Source organism: Scylla paramamosain, unplaced genomic scaffold (assembly GCF_035594125.1).
Source record: "Scylla paramamosain isolate STU-SP2022 unplaced genomic scaffold, ASM3559412v1 Contig12, whole genome shotgun sequence".
NCBI lineage: Eukaryota > Metazoa > Arthropoda > Malacostraca > Decapoda > Portunidae > Scylla > Scylla paramamosain.
Window position 1 is genome coordinate 532,217 of NW_026973677.1, and position 20,129 is coordinate 552,345.

General features: G+C 41.3%; 1 long non-coding RNA gene across 3 annotated transcripts in view; it reads right to left on the reverse strand.

Annotated features, from left to right (window-relative positions):
• The window catches only part of LOC135097095 (uncharacterized), a 29,009-nt gene extending 9,594 nt beyond the window's left edge, over nt 1-19,415 (reverse strand). Inside the window, exon 1 of one of the 3 annotated variants that reach the window (XR_010265374.1) lies at nt 19,397-19,415. This is a non-coding gene — a long non-coding RNA (uncharacterized LOC135097095). Of the gene's footprint in view, nt 1-19,281; nt 19,297-19,396 lie in introns of those variants that run through there. The other 2 variants (XR_010265373.1, XR_010265372.1) reach the window with 2 other exon arrangements.
• Between the last annotated feature and the right edge of the window lie 714 nt (nt 19,416-20,129).

Genomic DNA, 20,129 nt, shown 5'->3' on the forward strand with positions numbered 1-20,129 from the left:
CCCACGAATAAATCCATTCATTTATACCCGATCAGTGTCAAATGTATTCTCCTCTTGGAAACAAATTACCCCATTGTTATTCACAGGAGGAGCTGAAAAGACAAGACCATAGTGGATATAAATACTCGTACCTGGGAACCATTAATCTGTGTATACTTCAAAACATGACTTCCATTCTCTATCCGTTCACACCTGACTTTATCAATCAAATGACTTGTACGTCTTTACATAATAATAATAATAATAACAATAATAATAATAATAATAATAATAATAATAATAATAATAACAATAATAATAATAATCGGTTTATTAGGATATAGGCAGTAGAGAGAGAGAGAGAGAGAGAGAGAGAGAGAGAGAGAGAGAGAGAGAGAGAGAGAGAGAGAGAGAGAGAGAGAGAGAGAGAGAGAGAGAGAGAGAAACACAGAAACAGACAGACAAAGAAAGATTGCGTGTACTAGTATGTGTATATATTATGTATTAAAAAAAATGTTAGAGGAAGAACATAAAAAAAAAAAAAAAACTTTCCTCGTTGCCTGGCGATGGATGACAAACAAATGGGACAGTTATGAAGGGACGCTGCGAGGGAGTATCAGGCCATGAAATACACAGCGGCCACCTCGAGGCTCGCGTGCTAATGAAAGTAAGTCCCGCCCGCCGCAACACAGTGTGCCATGAAAACCCGCGAGGAAAAATCCAAAAATACAACGTTAAATTTCAAGACCCAGGGGTGGAAAGGTGGAGCAGGTAAAGGCACCGCTGTTATAAGCACCACATGATTTTCCATGATGTTTTGTGTGTAAGATCGTCTCTTAGTCACTTTGTCATATCCTTTATACCACTTTAAAACCTCCATCAAATACTTTCTTAACCTTCTTATCGTATCCTGACTACTGTCTCTAAAAATTTTGCTTGTCATCCATGTCATATTCCCAGTAGTCGGGGGCGTCAGGCCATACATAGCACACACTCTCATCCACACTAATCCGGCCAAAGGCGTTCCAGACACAGGGATGCTTATTGTACTACGGCACGCTGTCTCGGGGCATCTTAGCGTTGCTGCCGGGTTACAAGACCACAACTCCGCGGTTTGTGTCACGTAGCTGCTCGTATTCTCTGCTGAAGAACAAAGGAATACAACGTGAAGGGAGGCACGCACAAGATGTCTTCGAGCGATTGGGTGTTTTCAGCTACACAAGCATTTGAAAGTAGATATAAATAAAATAAATAAATGAACGATAAATGAAAAAAAATAAAGGTGAATGAATAAAATGTCCTTGCTAATTATGTTCTAAAGGTATTTTACTCTATTTTAACATTGTTATTTTTAGTATTATGCGTGAAAGGAGCCGGACTGGGGCACGAAAACACCGGGGAAGGAGAGATGTCCATTAATTTATCGCTCTTTCTTAAAAAAAAGAAAAACTTAACTCAACAAGAGGTTGTTTTGGTCTGGTGACTTTTCTCTCCCCTTCCCTCATTATTTTTCTCTAAGTCACAATTTTTTCACTTGTACTCACATGATCTAGGACTTGAAAGTGTCATCCATTTGTCTAAAACTTTCCTCCTTCCAGTTTCCTACTCGCTTCTCTCACCCACAGTCTCTTAGGTTCTACTCTCACTTACTCCAAGACTAGACAGAATGTTTTTTTTTTTTTTTTGGTCCAACATATTTCTCCGCTTCTCGTTTTCTTCTTACTTCTCTCACTCACAAAGTCACAATCACTCAATTTCCATCTATGCTTACTCCAGAATTTGACAGTATTTTTCTTGTGTTTAAAACTTCCTTGCTTCTCGTTTCCTTCTTGCTTGTTTCACTCACCGCCTCAATCTTCTTTTGTTTTCTTTTCATAAATTTCGACATTTGTTTACACCAGGACTTTAAAGTATCCTCCTTTTGTCTAAGTCTTCTCTGGCTCTTGTTTTCTTCTTGCTTCTCTCATCCACACCATCTTAATTTTTCTTTTCTTTCCTGTAACACTACACAATGTAACACTCCAACACCTTGGCGGCCTCATTATGGTGAACTTGACTGTATGTGTGTGTGTGTGTGCACGGGCGCGCCTTTCTACCTGTCTGTGTTTCTCATTTCCGCCTCGCCGCACTCCATTTTCTTCCTTCCTCTCTTTCCTTCCTCTTTTTGCGGCTCCGTAATTTTATTTTCTTTACTTGTCTACTTTTATGTGTATATTCCTTGCTGACGGCTTCTAGTTCATTCCCTTTCTTAAATTTCCTCTCTCTCTCTCTCTCTCTCTCTCTCTCTCTCTCTCTCTCTCTCTCTCTCTCTCTCTCTCTCTCTCTCTCTCTCACACACACACACACACACACACACACACACAAACTATTCTTCTACAAAAAAAAAAGTAAGCCACTATTCGTTATTTCTTTGTGCTCCGTTGTGTTCCCGTCTCTGGTCCTCGCCCTCATTGGTCCTTCCTTCGATCGATCCCATTCCGCGGCGCTCAGCTCTTACACATCCTCGGGTGCAGCCTCACAACGATGCTTTTAACGAGGAACGCAGGGGAATCAAAGGCCTCTGTTACCCTCCTAAAACCCCAGATAAGGTGCAGAAAATCCCTGATCATAGTGTAGGAAAGAATGCCACTGTTTTCTTTCTTTCTAATTCGCTTTTTCCGAACACTAAGTTCCGTGGGAGGAATAAAGAACAAAATAAAAAAAATGCAAAAGCAGGCGGATTGAGGGGATGATGGAAGGTGTGAAGAAAAATACCTAGTGGTAATTACGTGAATGGTTAGGGTTGGTAAAGTTGTGTAAGGGTTAAGCTGGTAAGTGTGGTGGCGAGAGGCAGAATTTCTCAACCTTTTCCGTCCTGAGCACCTCTGTACTCAGGTCTGGGCAGTCCACTCACATTGTGATACACTTAGCTACATTTCATAGGCTAGTCTTTGCTGCACTCTAAAATGGTAGACTGTATGTTGCTTGTTGGTGGTGGTGTGGCCGGAATGTATTGGAATTCCATATGCTTCTAAAATTTATCCAGACGTTTCTTGAATGTACCCACTGTCTCACCTTCAACGACGCTTCATGAAAATCCGTTCAAGCCTCGTTGAAGCTGAGACACTGAATATATTCAAGAAACGCCTGGATAACTTTTGGAGACTCTCTCTCTCTCTCTCTCTCTCTCTCTCTCTCTCTCTCTCTCTCTCTCTCTCTCTCTCTCTCTCTCTCTCTCTCTCTCTCTCTCTCTCTCTATATATATATATATATACGATATATATATATATATATATATATATATATATATATATATATATATATATATATATATATATATATATATATATATATATATATATATACGAGGTACGTGCCCGGGATCCACTGATTTGCAAGTTAAGGGACAGAAAAGAAAAAAAAAAAAAAAAAAAAAAAAAAAAAAACGTAAAATTTGTGCAAATTTCTTTTCTTTTTTTTTTGTATTTTTTTTTTTTTTTTTTGGTTGTGTGTGTGTGTAGAAAGGTATGTTTTGTGTAGGAATATTATATTATGTGAAAGAAAAAGGTGTACCACGCTTAAAAAAAAGTACATGTTTAAAAATGCTGTATATAAAAAAAAAGGATGTATCTTGTTAAAATAAGGCACATTTTGCTCAAAATATTGTATGCGGAAGAAAATGTATATCTCGTAAAAAAAAAAAAAAAAAAAAAAAAATGAGAACACTACATGATGTGAAGGAAAAATGTGGATCTTGTATTGAAAATACATAATTTTTGTGGTAAAAAAGTGATTTCATACAGTAAAAACTGAATTTCCTGTAAATGTGCATTTTCTTTAAAGGACATATTTTATAAGAAAATGTATTCCGCCAATGGAAAGTTGCATTTTGAGTAAGGAAATTAAATTCTGTGAAAAAAAAAATAGTGTATAAAGTAAATTTGTGAATAACAGTACATTTTTGTACAAGGAAAGACAATTGTGTACAAGAACGAACATTTTGCGTATGAGGAGATGCATTCTTGTAAAAGAAGTGTTTAGAGTAAAAAGAAAACACTTATTTTGTGTGTGTGCTTTCTCTGTTTCTGCGCGTCCGCTGCTTTCACAGGCGTTGCTTGATCAGCGAGCAGCGCCGCTTAAAGGAGAGAGGAGGAGGAGGAGGAGGAGGAGGAGAAACCAGCACGCCGCTGAACCAAGCAGGACTTAGAGCGCTTCATAAAGGCAACGAGGGGACTGAAGAAATGTGAACGACACCAGTTCCCGAAAGGTGAATGGGAGAAGTCTAGGAAAGAGAGGAGAGGAGAGAGGGAGAGTGAAAAAAAAAGAGAGGAGGAGGAGGAGGAGGAGGAGGGCTTGTCGTTACACACACACACACACACACACACACACACACACACATACCAAAAGTTACTCGTACATAACAATTACAAGGGCATTCCCGGCACGTCCAGGAAAGCCAACGACCCGTCTCACATCGCATCACATCAACAAAGCAACACCGTCTTTCCTGCCCAGTGGCCGCACACCCGCAACTAAAAAATATATCTCCCTTAAAGCTACACAGGCGCTCCACCACAGAGACTAGAAGTGGCCTGATAGCACACACTGCCCACGCCTTTACTATGCACGCAGCACATTATCAGCAAAGTGTGTATTTATGTCCCTCACCAACAAACGTTTAACGGCAGAGATAATTTCCCGTTGTTTTTACTTATCTATTTTTCTTTAATACACCTCCAAGAAAAAGTAGTAATAGAATACACCTTACTTTTCACTGACCGAGAAAATTTGATAATTTGATAACACCAAGATCATTTGAGTTTATGAACATCGTAATTTATAATCACTGAGTGCTTCCCGCCGGGATAGCAATTTTTTTTTTTTTTTCTGTCACAGATCAAGTGATCTGAACGCACAGCTCAGGAAACACACACACACACACACACACACACACACACACACACACACACACACACACACACACACACACACACACACACACGGATAACTGTTGTACTGGCCACACGCTTGTGTTTCTGGATTCTCAGTGATAGTTTTTATTTTAAACTTTGCAACACGAGTAGTACTAGCAGCGGCAGCAGCAGCAACAGGAGTCGCCGTTCAACACAGCCACTTCCTTTTTTCCCCCTTCCCTTCTCCCTCTTTCTTCTTTCCTTCTCTCACCTTTGCTAAATACTCGTACTCTACCTCGCCTGGCAAACACAGGGAGCCTAGCCTGCATGATACACACGCTTACTCAAGTCACACCTTACAAACAGATCATGCTGAAAAGGTATTCCTCCTCCTCTTCCTCCTCCAGCTGCCTCTTTTCGCTTCTCCATTGGCTGACAGCGTGAGCAGGGAAGCCCGCCGCCACGTGATAGGCCAGCCTGGCCGAGGCTCCTCCCTGACTGGCGTGCGGAGCAGCCAACGGCTGCGAAAGACGAAGCACAGGGACTGATTGGCAGCGGGGCGGGTGTTGGCGGGCGTGGGAAAGGCGCCCCGCCCCTCCCGGCAACATCATGGCGGGTGGTGGAATTATATATTTGCAATTCCTGCTTACTACTGACGCACATGGCCATAGTGAACACTGAACACCGCTGCTGAAACACTTTCTGTACACTCCAGACGAAATACACTTGACTTTACCTTGTTTGAATATAACCTGTTGACACTGACATTATAATTCTTAATATATAGGGACTTAAAGACACAAGCTCAATAGGCTCTGATAGTATTCCCTTAACTTTCGTAAAAGACTCATTGTCTGTTATAGCATTCTATCTAACTTGCATTGTTAACACTTTCATTGTCACAGGTATCTTTCCTACTACTTGGAAACATGCTGTGGTAGTTCCACTCTTTAAAAGTGGTGATACTAATGATTTTAATAATTACAGACCTATTTCTCTTTTACCCATTCTTTCTAAAATTCTTGTAAAAGTAGTTGCTAGCCAGCTCTCGCATTATTTGGAAACTAATAAACTCTTGTCTAATACGCAGCACGGGTTCCGTCCTAGACTGTCTACAGAAACTGCTCTTACTGTTGTTACAGATAAAATTTATGATAATATGGACTCAAAGAAAATCTCTGTATTGACTTTATGTGACCTATCAAAAGCCTTTGACAGTATCAGCCACGATAATTTATTAAATAAGTGCACTAAGCTTAATATTGACAATGTTTGGTTTGCAAATTATATTCAAGATAGATCACAACCCGTTCGCTTAAATAATACAATATCTAAGAAAGAAAACGTACGTTACGGGGTTCCACAAGGCTCAATTCTCGGCCCAATTTTAATTTCTATATACGTCAATGATCTTAATGAGAAAGTTGAGACATCTTTGATACAATACGCGGATGACACCCAATTCCTCGAAGCTGATACTGTCGAAAATTTTGATGAGCTCATCTCCAACACTGAAAATGCATTGCAAAATATAGAACTTTATTTCCTAACAAATGGTCTATTATTAAATAACAAAAAAACGCAATGCATTTTCATTGGAAATAGGCAACTGTTAGCCCATGTTCCCCCTGACATTTCTATAAATTGTAATGGAGTACATATATACCCGACTACGCATGTAAAAAATTTGGGTGTCTATTTTGACAAATACATGTTATTTGATGTGCACATTGCAGAATTAAATACTAAAATAATGGGAACATTAATGTTTATAAACAGAGTTAGTGAGAACTTTGACAAACCCACTCGTAAAGTTATTGTTCAGTCTTTAGTGCTTAGCCTCATTAATTATTGTATTTGTATCTGGGGCTCTCCCAACAAAACTCTCATTCATACTGTACAAAAACTACAGAACTTTGCTGCTAAAGTTGTAACTGGAGGTGCAAGAAAATATGACCACGTGACTCCTATCATAAAAGACCTAGAGTGGCTGACTGTGAAAGACAAATATTATTTAGAGAAGTGTACTACAGTGTATAAATCGATGAATGGACTATACCCAGACTGGTACCTGAACCTTCCCACAGTCAGAGATAATACAACCACCACAACAAGACAAGGAAATAACCTGTATATAAAAAGAACTAAAACAGACACTGGTGCCAGGGCCACTACGGTGTGTGGGCCCAAGTTATGGAATGAGCTCCCTCACTATATTACCACCTCCGGAAGCCTACACAGTTTCAAATCTAGTCTTAGAAATCTACTGTTAAATGTGTTGAATTAGGTCTCCACATGTATTTATTTTTTACACTATCTAGCTAGATTTCTCCAATATTTTAATTTTGTTTCTAGTCTTATTTTAGTTTTAGCTTTATTTTTGGTATTATTTTATAGTATTTTATAGTATTTCTCGTAGATTTTATCTCATCATTTTAGCATTTATGGCCTTACGCTAAGCTGATGATGTAGCTACATTTGCTTTCTTATTTTACTTGTACTTGTGTATGATCAAATGAATAACCATGTTTCATGGAATAAACAATTTATTATTATTATTATTATTATTATTATTATTATTATTATTATTATTATTATTATTATTATTATTCCCCCTTCTCTCTCTCTCTCTCTCTCTCTCTCTCTCTCTCTCTCTCTCTCTCTCTCTCTCTCTCTCTCTCTCTCTCTCTCTCTCTCTCTCTCTCTCTCAGATACATAACTAAGTAGAGATATTTATATTTCAAACAAATGATAAGATGTGTGTGTGTGTGTGTGTGTGTGTGTTTGCGCGTGTCACTGCTCTGCGGTGTGGTCGTACCGCCCCTCACTCGTCAGTGAGGAGGGCGCGGTGTGTTCTTCCACGGAGAGAACAAATAAATAAATAAATAAATAGCTAAAACAAGCAAATGAATAAATGTTACAGGAGAGTTATGAAGAAAGCTTGTGTGTTGGTGCCCAGCACTCTGCGGAGGAAGTAATACTTCTTTGTCCTTCTTCTATCCTCTCTAATGCAAGAGTTAACCTGTGTTCTCATCCATGCATCCTTTTTACAGATAAACTCTGAAATTTCCTGTTTGCTTCTGCGTTTCCTCCTTCCTATGACTTGAACTCTTTGAAGAGGGAGGTTTCAAGGCACTCGCCCTCCAATTTTGGATAATCTTATTTTTTATTTTTCCTTACGGATTGACATCTCGGTGGGTTATTTTTTTCGTTCTTTTTGTTGCCCAGGGCCAGTGCTCCTCTTGCATAAAAAAAAAAAACAGCAGCAGCGGCACCAGCAGCAACAGCAGCAGGAGGAGCAGCAGTAGTTGTAGTAATGGTAGTGGTAGTAGTAGTGGTAGTAGTAGTAGCAGCAGCAGCAGCAGCAGCAGCAGCAGCAGCAACATCAGTATAAAAATTATTATTATTATTATTATTATTATTATTATTATTATTATTATTATTATTATTATTATCATTATTATTATTAGTAGTAGTAGTAATAGTAATAGTAGTAGCACCTCACTTATGGACAGGTATACGAGATACTCCCATGTTGGTGATGTGGCAGCGATAAGAAGGGTCGGTCTGTCTAAAGTCAGCCCTCCTGTTGTCGAATCTCACTTTTCTCAGTGGCTCACTTATCTCCTGCTTCAGAGAATAATCAATTTTGTTAGTGGGGAACTAGAGGTAATTAAAATCTAGGAAAGCATGATGATAATGATGATAACGATGATGATGGTGATGATGATGTTAATGATACTGATGTCAGTAGTGATGGTGGTGATTTCAGCAATATCATGATGTCACAAAATAAAGTCTTACTGACATACAAATGCTGCGATGACGAGGGAGAGAGAAAAGAAAGGGCAAGGAATAGAACAGGGAAGATTAGCGTGATAGAAAATTAATAAATTAATAAATAACATAGGAAGCATGAGAAAGGAGTGCAGGAAGGAGTAGGGGAAAGGAGAGTGGAGGGAGAGGGAAGGAGAGGGGACATAAGGAGGTATACAGTCACCAGCAGTAAACATTCTGCAAATCCTGGGCCATATAATTACTCAGTAGCAACACCTGTCATCTGTACTACTACTACTACTACTACTACTACTACTACTACTACGAGTTTCATAGGTCGTGCTACATTGTTTTCGGGAATGACTCTAACAAACTGATGAACTGGGACCACAATCTGAGACCTGATTCCACACACTCTGCTAATTCTGTAAAAATTGTACGTAGATCACGGGCAAAGAGGGAAGTTAAGGGGGGTGCCTTGATATTACATCCGCTACAGGAACCCTAGGAGAAATTGCTGAGAGAAAGAAGCAGCAAGAGGAACCACAGCAAGAAAGAAAGAAAAAGTAACAGATCACGCGCTAAGAGGGAGGCTCAGGGCGGCCGTTCACATTACGCCAAATTATCAAGAGAGGAAGAGAAAGAAAAGCATAAAGGAACAGGCTCGTGGACGGCGCAGGTGTAGGAAACTTGTGTATGATGCTGCCTCATAGAGAAAGAGAAACTTAGTAGACAAACTGATATAAAGTAAGGAACCTGCAGCTGGTGTCTTGCTGGGAGGTGCACGTGCTACTAGTGTAGTAAGCGTATGTCTGGTGCTGCATCACAGAAAACGAGGGGTTTGGTAGACGAACTGAACTAGAGTAAGGAAGCTTATCTGGTGGTGCGTTTATAGAAATTGGTACACGAATTAAATTGGAATAAGGAATCTGTTGGAGTACACTGCTGGACGTGAAGGTGTGATGGAGAAAAAAGAAGTTGGTAGACGAAATGAACAAGAATAAGGACCGTATTGGAGTGCACAGCAGGAGGTGAAGGTGTCGGAGGGAAGGCAGGGATGGTCCATTTTAACATTCAGCGGGAAGGTGCGGGAGAGATTATGCAAGAAGGAGTTTCCGTGGAATGAGAACGAACACTTATCAGGGAATATTTTACACCAAGAAATTTATACATGAATATCTGAGTCCACATTCCCCTGGAAAACCGATGGACGCGAGCAGGAGGGACGGAAAAGTTTGAGCCACAAGAGGGAAGGAAGGAAGGAAGGAAGGAAGGAAGGAAGGAGCTGTCTGCTGCAGGAGGAAGGAAGCAACTATGAAAGAGGTGAATTAGTGAAGACATACAATATTTTATTTTTTTTTATGTAGGAAGGGCACTGGCCAAGGGCAACAAAAATCTAATAAAAAAAATGCCCACTGAAATGCCAGTCCCATAAAAGGGTCAAAGCAGTGGTCAAAAATTGATGGATAAGTGTCTTGAAACCTCCCTCTTGAAGGAATTGAAGTCATAGGAAGGTGGAAATACAGAAGCAGGCAGGGAGTTCCAGAGTTTACCAGAGAAAGGGATGAATGATTGAGAATACTGGTTAACTCTTGCGTTAGAGAGGTGGACAGAATAGGGGTGAGAGAAAGAAGAAAGTCTTGTGCAGCGAGGCCGCGGAAGGAGGGGAGGCATGCAGTTAGCAAGATCAGAAGAGCAGTTAGCATGAAAATAGCGGTAGAAGACAGCTAGATATGCAAAATTGCGGCAGTGAGAGAGAGGCTGAAGACAGTTAGTTAGAGGATAGGAGTTGATGAGACGAAAAGCTTTTGATTCCACCCTGTCTAGAAGAGCAGTATGAGTGGAACCCCCCCCAAGACATGTGAAGCATACTCCATACATGGACAGATAAGGCCCTTGTACAGAGTTAGCAGCTGGGGGGGGGGTGAGAAAAACTGGCGGAGACGTCTCAGAACACCTAACTTCATAGAAGCTGTTTTAGCTAGAGATGAGATGTGAAGTTTCCAGTTCAGATTATAAGTAAAGGACAGACCGAGGATGTTCAGTGTAGAAGAAGGGGACAGTTGAGTGTCATTGAAGAAGAGGGTATAGTTGTCTGGAAGGTTGTGTCGAGTTGATAGATGGAGGAATTGAGTTTTTGAGGCATTGAACAATACCAAGTTTGCTCTGCCCTAATCAGAAATTTTAGAAAGATCAGAAGTCAGGCGTTCTGTGGCTTCCCTGCGTGATATGTTTACCTCCTGAAGGGTTGGACGTCTATGAAAAGACGTGGAAAAGTGCAGGGTGGTATCATCAGCGTAGGAGTGGAAAGGACAAGAAGTTTGGTTTAGAAGATCATTAATGAATAATAAGAAGAGAGTGGGTGACAGGACAGAACCCTGAGGAACAGTGACCGTCTACCACTGCAGCAATAGAACGGTCAGAAAGGAAACTTGAGATGAAGTTACAGAGAGAAGGATAGAAACCGTAGGAGGGTAGTTTGGAAATCAAAGCTTTGTGCCAGACTCTATCAAAAGCTATTGATATGTCCAAGGCAACAGCAAAAGTTTCACCAAAATATCTAAAAGAGGATGACCAAGACTCAGTAAGGAAAGCCAGAAGATCACCAGTAGAGCGGCCTTGACAGAACCCATACTGGCGATCAGATAGAAGGTTGTGAAGTGATAGATGTTTAAGAATCTTCCTGTTGAGGATAGATTCAAAAACTTTAGATAGGCAGGAAATTAAAGCAATAGAACGGTAGTTTGAGGGATTAGAGCGGTCACCCTTTTTAGGAACAGGTTGAATGTAGGCAAACTTCCAGCAAGAAGGAAAGGTAGATGTTGACAGACAGAGCTGAAAGAGTTTGACTAGGCAAGGTGCAAGCACGGAGGCACAGTTTCGGAGAATAATAGGAGGGACCCCATCAGGTCCATAAGCCTTCCGAGGGTTTAGGCCAGCGAGGCCATGGAAAACATCATTGCGAACAATTTTAATAGGTGGCATGAAGTAGTCAGAGGGTGGAGGAGAGGGAGGAACAAGCCCAGAATCGTCCAAGGTACCACACGGTACACTGTTGGCACGAGAGAATACTTTTTCCCCCCCATTTCTTTATAATGGACACGCACGGACTGAGATTGGGGAGATGAAATAGGGAAAAGTAATGCAAACAGGTGACGACACGTGAAGCGCACCAAAGTAGCATCAACTGAAGTACTGACGCTTGATCTCTGAAGACTGTTAGTGCAAGGAAGGTGAAGAAATGAAGATTGAGATTAAGAAGGATATATAATGGGGGAAAAACGTAATGCAAACAGGTGATGACACGTGAAGCTCACCAAAGTACCATCAGCTGAGGTACTGACGCTTAATTTTTGCAGTATATTTGGTGAAGGGAAGGAGAAACAATTGAGTGTTTCATAATTCCTCTGTCATAGAGCAAGATTTGAGAGAGAGAGAGAGAGAGAGAGAGAGAGAGAGAGAGAGAGAGAGAGAGAGAGAGAGAGAGAGAGAGAGAGAGAGAGAGCGTGTGTGTGTGTGTGTGTGTATGTGAGTAGAGAGGGTGCGGCTTGGGGAGTTTGGGGAGGTGGTGGTGGTGGTGGTGGTGGTTGATGGAGTGGAGATGTTCTGGTTGGTGGCTAGTGGTTGGTGGTTGGTGGAGAGGTTGAGAGGGCGTGTTGTTGTTGTTGTTGTTGTGTCAGTAGTTAGTTTTCATCCCTTTCACTTGTAAATCCCAAAACTCGTTTTTTTTCTTTTCCATTTACAACGACTGGAATTATTTCAAGATAGGAATATCAAGACAGCTCTGCCACCACACACAGTCCACCGGGAGCCTTACGTCCTTGCAGCGCCTCAGACACCACGTCAAAGCAGCAATGGTCGCAGTAATCACAGCCTGGATAATCACAGTGTTCTTGGCCGATACGAGAACAAGCTTGCCATTTCTCTGCCGTCTGCCACTGAGCATTCGCAGCAACCCTCACATCAGACACCATTCGCTGTACGAGGATCACCAAGTTGTGTACTGAGGAGCACCGTTGCTACATTTTTTTCGTGCAGGACAATTCACGTTTGTCTGAAGAAGAATACTGAATTTCTACTAAAATTCTTACCTATTAATATGGCACCTCATTGTCCAAGTAGAAAAAAAAAATCTGGTATCGTGTATTTAAGCAATGAATTTGGTAGAAACAGAATAAATTTGCCGCACTTTTTAAAACAAGACGAGAATATGCAAACCAGTCACCGAGGAAGAGCATCAGTCAGTGGCAGACTTGCCATGATGGCGTGCCCTCAGGTGGCAAAATTTCAAAGACAGACTTGGTGAAGCAGAGTACAGTTCATGATTCACATGGAACTTACGAGCTCCCCGGAACGTGCCTCGCTCTTCACCGCTGCTGTATGAGGATCATCACGCTCACGAAAACACGCTGACGCGGTGACGCCCCACCATGTCTAACAATAGGGCAAAAACCAGAGCTCATGCTTAGTTTAATTAGTGTTAGCGTAAAATGCATATTTAGCTATTCTCATTTGGTGCCTCAGAAATACAGGAAGAGGAGGAGGAGGAGGAGGAGGAGGAGGAGGAGGAGGAGGAGGAGGAGGAGGAGGAGGAGGAACAAAGAAATGCAAAGGAAAGAACAGCCAGCAACAGCCCTACTGTGGCTAACGAAGCTGTCTGTTACTTTAATGTTATTTAAAAGGAATTAAAATTATGCCGGAGTGAATTACGTCAGTTGAAAGGCTGATGCGACGTGCTTATCTAAAAGTATTCATGCAGCGGGCTTGTCGAAGGATTTCCAGTAATTTGTATGTATTATGTTGCTGCACATTTGTTTCTTCCAACTTCCATGAATATTGCAGAATAATGTAGTCGGTTAGTAAAGCAACAAATAATATTGTGTTCCAAGATCATGAAGTCTGTATCTCATGCCTTATAAGGATTTTACGTATCAGGAAGACCGATCAAAGACAAAAAAATAAGTAAGTAAATAAATAAAAAAAAAATAAGATAGGAAATAGAATAAATGAATAACAAAAAAGTCCGCTCAAAATGTCATTTCCACACACACAAAAAAAAAGGAGGAAAAGAAAAGCCAATTTATTTTATGGCCTGCACTGACATTATATTATTGCACCAGCAGTTCAGGACCAATATCTAAACACCCATAGCTTTTTTTTTCTATCCAGGATTACGTTGTGCTGGAACCATGCTTAATCTTGTGATGGAAAACGAAGAGGGAGAACTCAGGTGATAGGGTGCTGGGAGGAGGAGCACTGATTGATTGAAAATTTCTGAAAGGAGGAGGAGGAGGAGGAGGAGGAAAAGAGGAAGAGGAAAAGGAAGAAAAAAAGAAGAGGAAGATAAAGGAAAAGACGAAGACGAAGAGGAAAAGGAAGAGGACGTGGACTAGAAGAGGGCAGCCAGGCAGGTGTGGCGCCTCACTCAGGGCCACACGCTCAAATTGGCTCCACTCAGACAAACATAAATAATTACACAAACTCGCTTCGTGTTAAGTACTCGTAAGCTGCGGGGTAAGTTTGGCTCAAAAGATCACAAGACTCGGGACGCGGGGAAGAAATTACTGTAGCTTCTCGTAATGAGCCGGGCAAGTGTTTCCATGCGTGGCGGTGATGGCGGTGGTTGTTGTCACGTAAACTGTTCTACCTCAAAAATGTGTTCTATATATAGGGCAACACACACCACACACACACACACACACACACACAAGTAAATAACACACATCCACAAAAAAAATAAATAAATAAGTAACCATTTCTTTTGAAGCAAGCACTTTAGCAAACACAATACAACTTAAAAACCACGTCTTTCCTCCAGAGGGGCTCAGAGGCGTAGTATTGCAGGTGTTATTGTGAGGGTGCTTGGTGTCAGAGTGGTGAGAGGACGGTGACATTCCTGGCAGAGAGGTCACACATTCCAGCGTGGACAGAGGGTTAGGTAGTGGTGGTGGTGGTGGTGGTGGTCTGTTTTGAGTCTGTCGGAGAAAGAGAGATGGTTGAGTTTATTACTGTTAGTGATGGTTTTTATTCTTGTGGTGTTGGTAGTCACGGTAGTGGTGATAGTGGTGGTGGTAGTAATAGCAGTAGTAGCAGCAAGAGTAGTAGTAGTAGTAGTAGTAGTAGTAGTAGTAGTAGAAGTAGTAGTATATCAAAATAATCATCATAGTCGTTAAAGAACATATAAGTAGCAGCATCTCTCTCTCTCTCTCTCTCTCTCTCTCTCTCTCTCTCTCTCTCCTCTCTCTCTCTCTCTCTCTCTCTCTCTCTCTCTCTCTCCTCTCTCTCTCTCTCCTCTCTCTCTCCATCGTGCCGTAAGAGGATTACTGGAGCTCAGCATGATTAAATATTGATACTTTATTCAACTCTCTCATGTAAAGAAACGGCGAAGACAGACTCTCTCTCTCTCTCTCTCTCTCTCTCTCTCTCTCTCTCTCTCTCTCTCTCTCTCTCTCTCTCTCTCTCTCTCTCTGTAAAATACCTTTATTCCCATTACCAATAGTTTCAGTACAAATACTGTGAAATATGGTATTCATATGCAAAATAATTATATTCTATTTCCCTGCTACACTAAAACGAGAGAGAGAGAGAGAGAGAGAGAGAGAGAGGAGAGAGAGAGAGAGAGAGAGAGAGAGAGAGAGAGAGAGAGAGAGAGAGAGAGAGAGAGAGAGACTATGTAATTTCTGCTCTACAATGACTCTGATTAAGATGATATGATGCTACTATTACAACTACTACTACGTATTACTACTACTACTACTACTACTACTACTATTACTAGTGTGTGTATGTATGTGTGTGTGTGTGTGTGTGTGTGTGTGTGTGTGTGTGTGTGTGTGTGTGTGTGTGTGTGTGTGTGTGTGTGTGTGTGTGTGTGTGTGTGTTGCCTCGCCTTGTAAGAAGCGCTACATTTAATAAGGGAGGTGTAATAGAACTTTTGTATTGCCCGGAATTCTATTAGTGAGCGATTATATTACCAGGTGGTCTTGGTATTAATCTCTCTCTCTCTCTCTCTCTCTCTCTCTCTCTCTCTGATACATGTATGCGTGTGTGAGTGTGTGTGTGTGTGTGTGTGTGTGTGTGTGTGTGTGTGTGTTTGTGAGTACTTGTATGGTACAAATAAAATTCATTATATAAAATTGTGAGGTACAGTATTAGGCAGTGAAGTGTGTATCCACTGAGCTTTCATTGCATTTGATATTTTTGTATGTGTCTTATTTGGGGAGATTCAGGCCACTTCCCTGAGCCACGTTTAAAGCAGCAGAGCAGCGCGCCTCGGCCGCCGCACCAGCGTGGGCGATTACTGAGGAGCAACAAACGGAAACACACGTTCAGTATTCACTTCGGCATGCAGAGTTACCTGAACAATCCACTTTCCTTTCCAAAAAACAGTGTAATGTCCTCGCCAAGTGTCCTCTCTGCCACACTGCCAGAGGGTGCTAGCAAGGGTGCTCAGGAATGCTCTCCTCGAGCAGGATACAAACTCGTGTTATACTGAGCCGACAAATCCGCTCCAAGCAACACTTCACTACAATCTGTACCATTACTGAATACTTTTGGGCATACAGAAATGAACTAAGGCATTACTTCTTCTCGCACGAAGGTTTAAACCAACATTTTGGGAGGGCCAGTCTTTGCTGAGAGGCACCGCTCGCTACAAGCAGGAGAAGCAGGTCGGTGTCACACTTGCCTAGGCATAGTCAGTGATCTGTGTGCCATTGCTAGCCCCTTATGGTCCACGCCGGTTATAGACTTCACAAAGTTGATAATATTATCCTTGTAAAGCTGAACCTGCACTCCAACTGCCCTTCCTGCCAAGCCCTCACCCCCCCAGCTAGCTTTTCGTAGTCTACTTACATGTACTTTCTGACGCTCTGTTCCTACTCATCGCGGACAAGTCACTTATGGACCACTGAACAGATTTACCACATCCAGGGTGATGAGTAACGAGGAAGTATAGAAAACAACTTCCTTTCCCGACACACAAAAAAAGCGTATATCAAGTGGCTTTTCTCAGCGTACTTATTTCCTAATGTTCTGATGTTCTCACTCATTGCGGTACAGTCGCTGTTGAAATAATGAGCAGAACTACCACGTCCACAGTTACGAATAACGAGGCTGTAGTGAAAACAATAATTTTTTTATCAACTAAAAGGGACTGCCTAGCGTAGATCAGCAAGCTTTTCCAAGTCTACTTACTTTCCAATATATTTATGTTCCTATTCAACAAGGTATGGTAACTCACGGGGTACTGAGCTGAACTGCCACGTCCAAAGTGATGAGTAACGAGGGTGAAGTGAAAAAAATTTCCCTTACCGGCAAATGACGCATAACTGCAGCGATAAACAACACACCTATTACTGTAACTGGGAGAGGGTAGGAAACAGAAATGTTAAAACGGCTCTTTGCTCCCAGTGACGCATAGATGATGGGAGGAAGAGAGAGATCCATTGAGAATTAACGTGTGTGTGAGTGTGTGAGTGTATGTGTGTATGTGTGTCCCATTCCAACCTATCTTTTATCACTATCATTATCTATTAATTTTTCACTCTGTATTTTCATCGCTTCTCGTCCAGCTAGTGAAGTGCATCGTGCTTTCCCAGTCCGGCATCACCATCATCATCACCATTAGTCTTTCAGTCAGTCTTTCATACTTTACGTGTTTCTATGATTTATTCAACAGTTATTCGTGAAAAAAAGTCTCTTGCATCTCTTTTTCTTTTTCCTGCTTGTTACTCCCTCTCTCTCTCTCTCTCTCTCTCTCTCTCTCTCTCTCTCTGTGTGTGTGTGTGTGTGTGTGTGTGTGTGTGTGTGTGTGTGTGTGTGTGTGTGTGTGTGTGTGTGTGTGTGTGTGTGTGTGTGTGTGTGTGTGTGTGTGTGTGTGTGTGTGTGTGTGTGTGTGTGTGTGTATGTATGTGTGTGTGTGTTAGTCAAAACTCTCACACACACACACACACACACACACAGAGAGAGAGAGAGAGAGAGAGAGAGAGAGAGAGAGAGAGAGAGAGAGAGAGAGAGAGAGAGAGAGAGAGAGAGAGAGAGAGAGAGAGAGAGAGAGAAATGTGAATAGCGCGGAGAAGACCTGCTAGTAGTAACAGCAGTAGCGGTAGTAGTAATATTCAGTAGCGTATATGTATGGCTCTACGGGGAAATTAGTGAAGTTAAACATTAAGAGGCTGTTTCATTATCATTTCCTATGAGGCTGATTCTTCTCAGGACGCTCCCTCTCCGACGCGCGCCTCGTAGTACTAATAAAACTTTATGTTACGAGACAGGAAGGCGAGAAAATATTTGCTTCGTGGTGGCGGTGGCGCTGGTGGTGGTGGTGGTGGTGGTAGTGGATGGATGGGAGTGTGTGTGTGTGTGTGTGTGTGTGTGTGTGTGGGTGCCTTAGTCTTAATTTCTTCCCCCTTCAGCGAGTTATCCAGCTGAGTGGATGAGTAATAACACTTCATTAGCGTCCTCCAGGGAAGCTCCATCACTTTACGTCGGTGCAAATTGCGTTCTTTACTGTGTTTTATTCGTCTTTTATTTTGCTGTGAGTGAGTGTACACTAGACGGCGATCAGTGTGGTTGTATGTGGAGGGACGAGGGAATGTTTGAAGTATTGGAGAGAAGGAAGGGATGAGTACGTGATGCTTTGTGGGAATCGACGAGAGAGAGAGAGAGAGAGAGAGAGAGAGAGAGATAGAGAGAGAGAGAGAGAGAGAGAGAGAGAGGGAGAGAGAGAGAGAGAGAGAGAGAGAGAGATTAGGGAGGGGTGGTGGCAGCAGGCAACACGGAGCAACTAAAAAAAAAAAAAGTATCAAAAACAGTGAATTCTCGCGTTCAGGTGTCTGCTTTTTGTTTTGTGTTAGTTTTTCCTCTTTATTTTACGCGTTTTACAGATATTAATATTAAAAAAAAATGTTATATGTGATTTATACATTCTTATGTATGTAAACACTGTTATACATTCAGATTCATTCATATATCCTTAATACATCTTATGCACTTAATCGTTTTGCTGTTTTTATACGTGTTTTTTTTTTTTTTTATTCAAGGTATCGTTTCACTGATTATATTCTTTATTTTACTAGCTTTTTACATTCAAGCTCCTAATACATTTTTTTCTACCAACATTACTGTATTTGTTATTTATTTCTACATATTTCCTCTGACTGTTACTCTTGGATCAAAAATTGTTTTCTAACTCGTTTAATTCCATTTTATTTTAAACTGTACAATGAAACTCGGGTATCCTACACACACACACACACACACACACACACACACACACACACCAGTACCACATCTGTCGCTTTCGAGCAAAATTCCTGGGTGAAGGTTTACGGCGCGCCACATGAAGCTTGCGGGACTCAGGTGAAAAATTATATCGGGGATTGAAATTCTATCCCTCTCTGTCTAGCTTTTTTTTTTTTTTTCCCGTAAAGGATCGAGACTCAAACATGACAAGCGGGAGAACTGGAATGCTGGAGTGGGAATGATAGGAAAGGGAAACCAGAGTAGACTAGAGCAACGACAAGCAGAAGATAACAAAGAATAGGAGACCAGAAGAATGACAAACAGAGGGGATTACTACTACTACTGCTACTACTACAACTACTACTACTACTACTGTCGTCATCGTTACCTTTATAGGTAATCATGCGAAAGCCTCAGTACGGAGCCAGAAGACACGGAGGCTCACACACAGAGGTACGTAATACTGATTTGTTTTCCCGAGACAGGAGTTAATTTACTCGTACCTGAATGGCTGTGATGCAAACATATCCACAGGAGTACACACTTAACCTTCCAACGCTGCACCAAAAGCTTCCAGGCAAAGCTTGTTTAACCTGAGAGGGAAAAAAAAAAATAATAATGATAATATATTAAACATCATTCCGGCAGTATTTGTAGAATCGTGCTTTTTAGTAACAAAAGATATTGTGTTGGTGAGGTGCAAGCACAAACGCAATTACAGTAATGTTCCATGAAGAATTATTAGAGGCACTGGGTATAACGTAGCGTGCTTCAAGCCTATGACAATTGTTCGAAGCAGGATTACCGACCTTCACTTGCTGACGGATGGGGAACGCGCGCTCTACACGTCTCTACACATTCCCTGGTAACTCACACTCTACTCATCAACAACTGATAAAATATACCAGAAAAACAAAATAAAAGAAAAATTTCCTTCATCTATTGAGTGAGACAGTTCATAAGCAGTTGTTAGTGGCGAGTCATCAGGGAGCTTTAAAAGAATATTAGATAAATTTATGGGTGAGGCTGACAGGTGTGAATAGATTGATATGTTTGATGTTTTTTTTGTACTTTTCCATGCTTTCCTATGTTGTTGTGTTCTTGTATCATCAGTCCTTCTTCATCTGATCTTTTATCTCTTTCCTCATGCCTTTATTTCAACTCTACCTCTACGTGCTTCTATAAACTGTCCACCTCTACTCTTCCCTTTCTCCTTTTATCTCTATTCTCATTCTA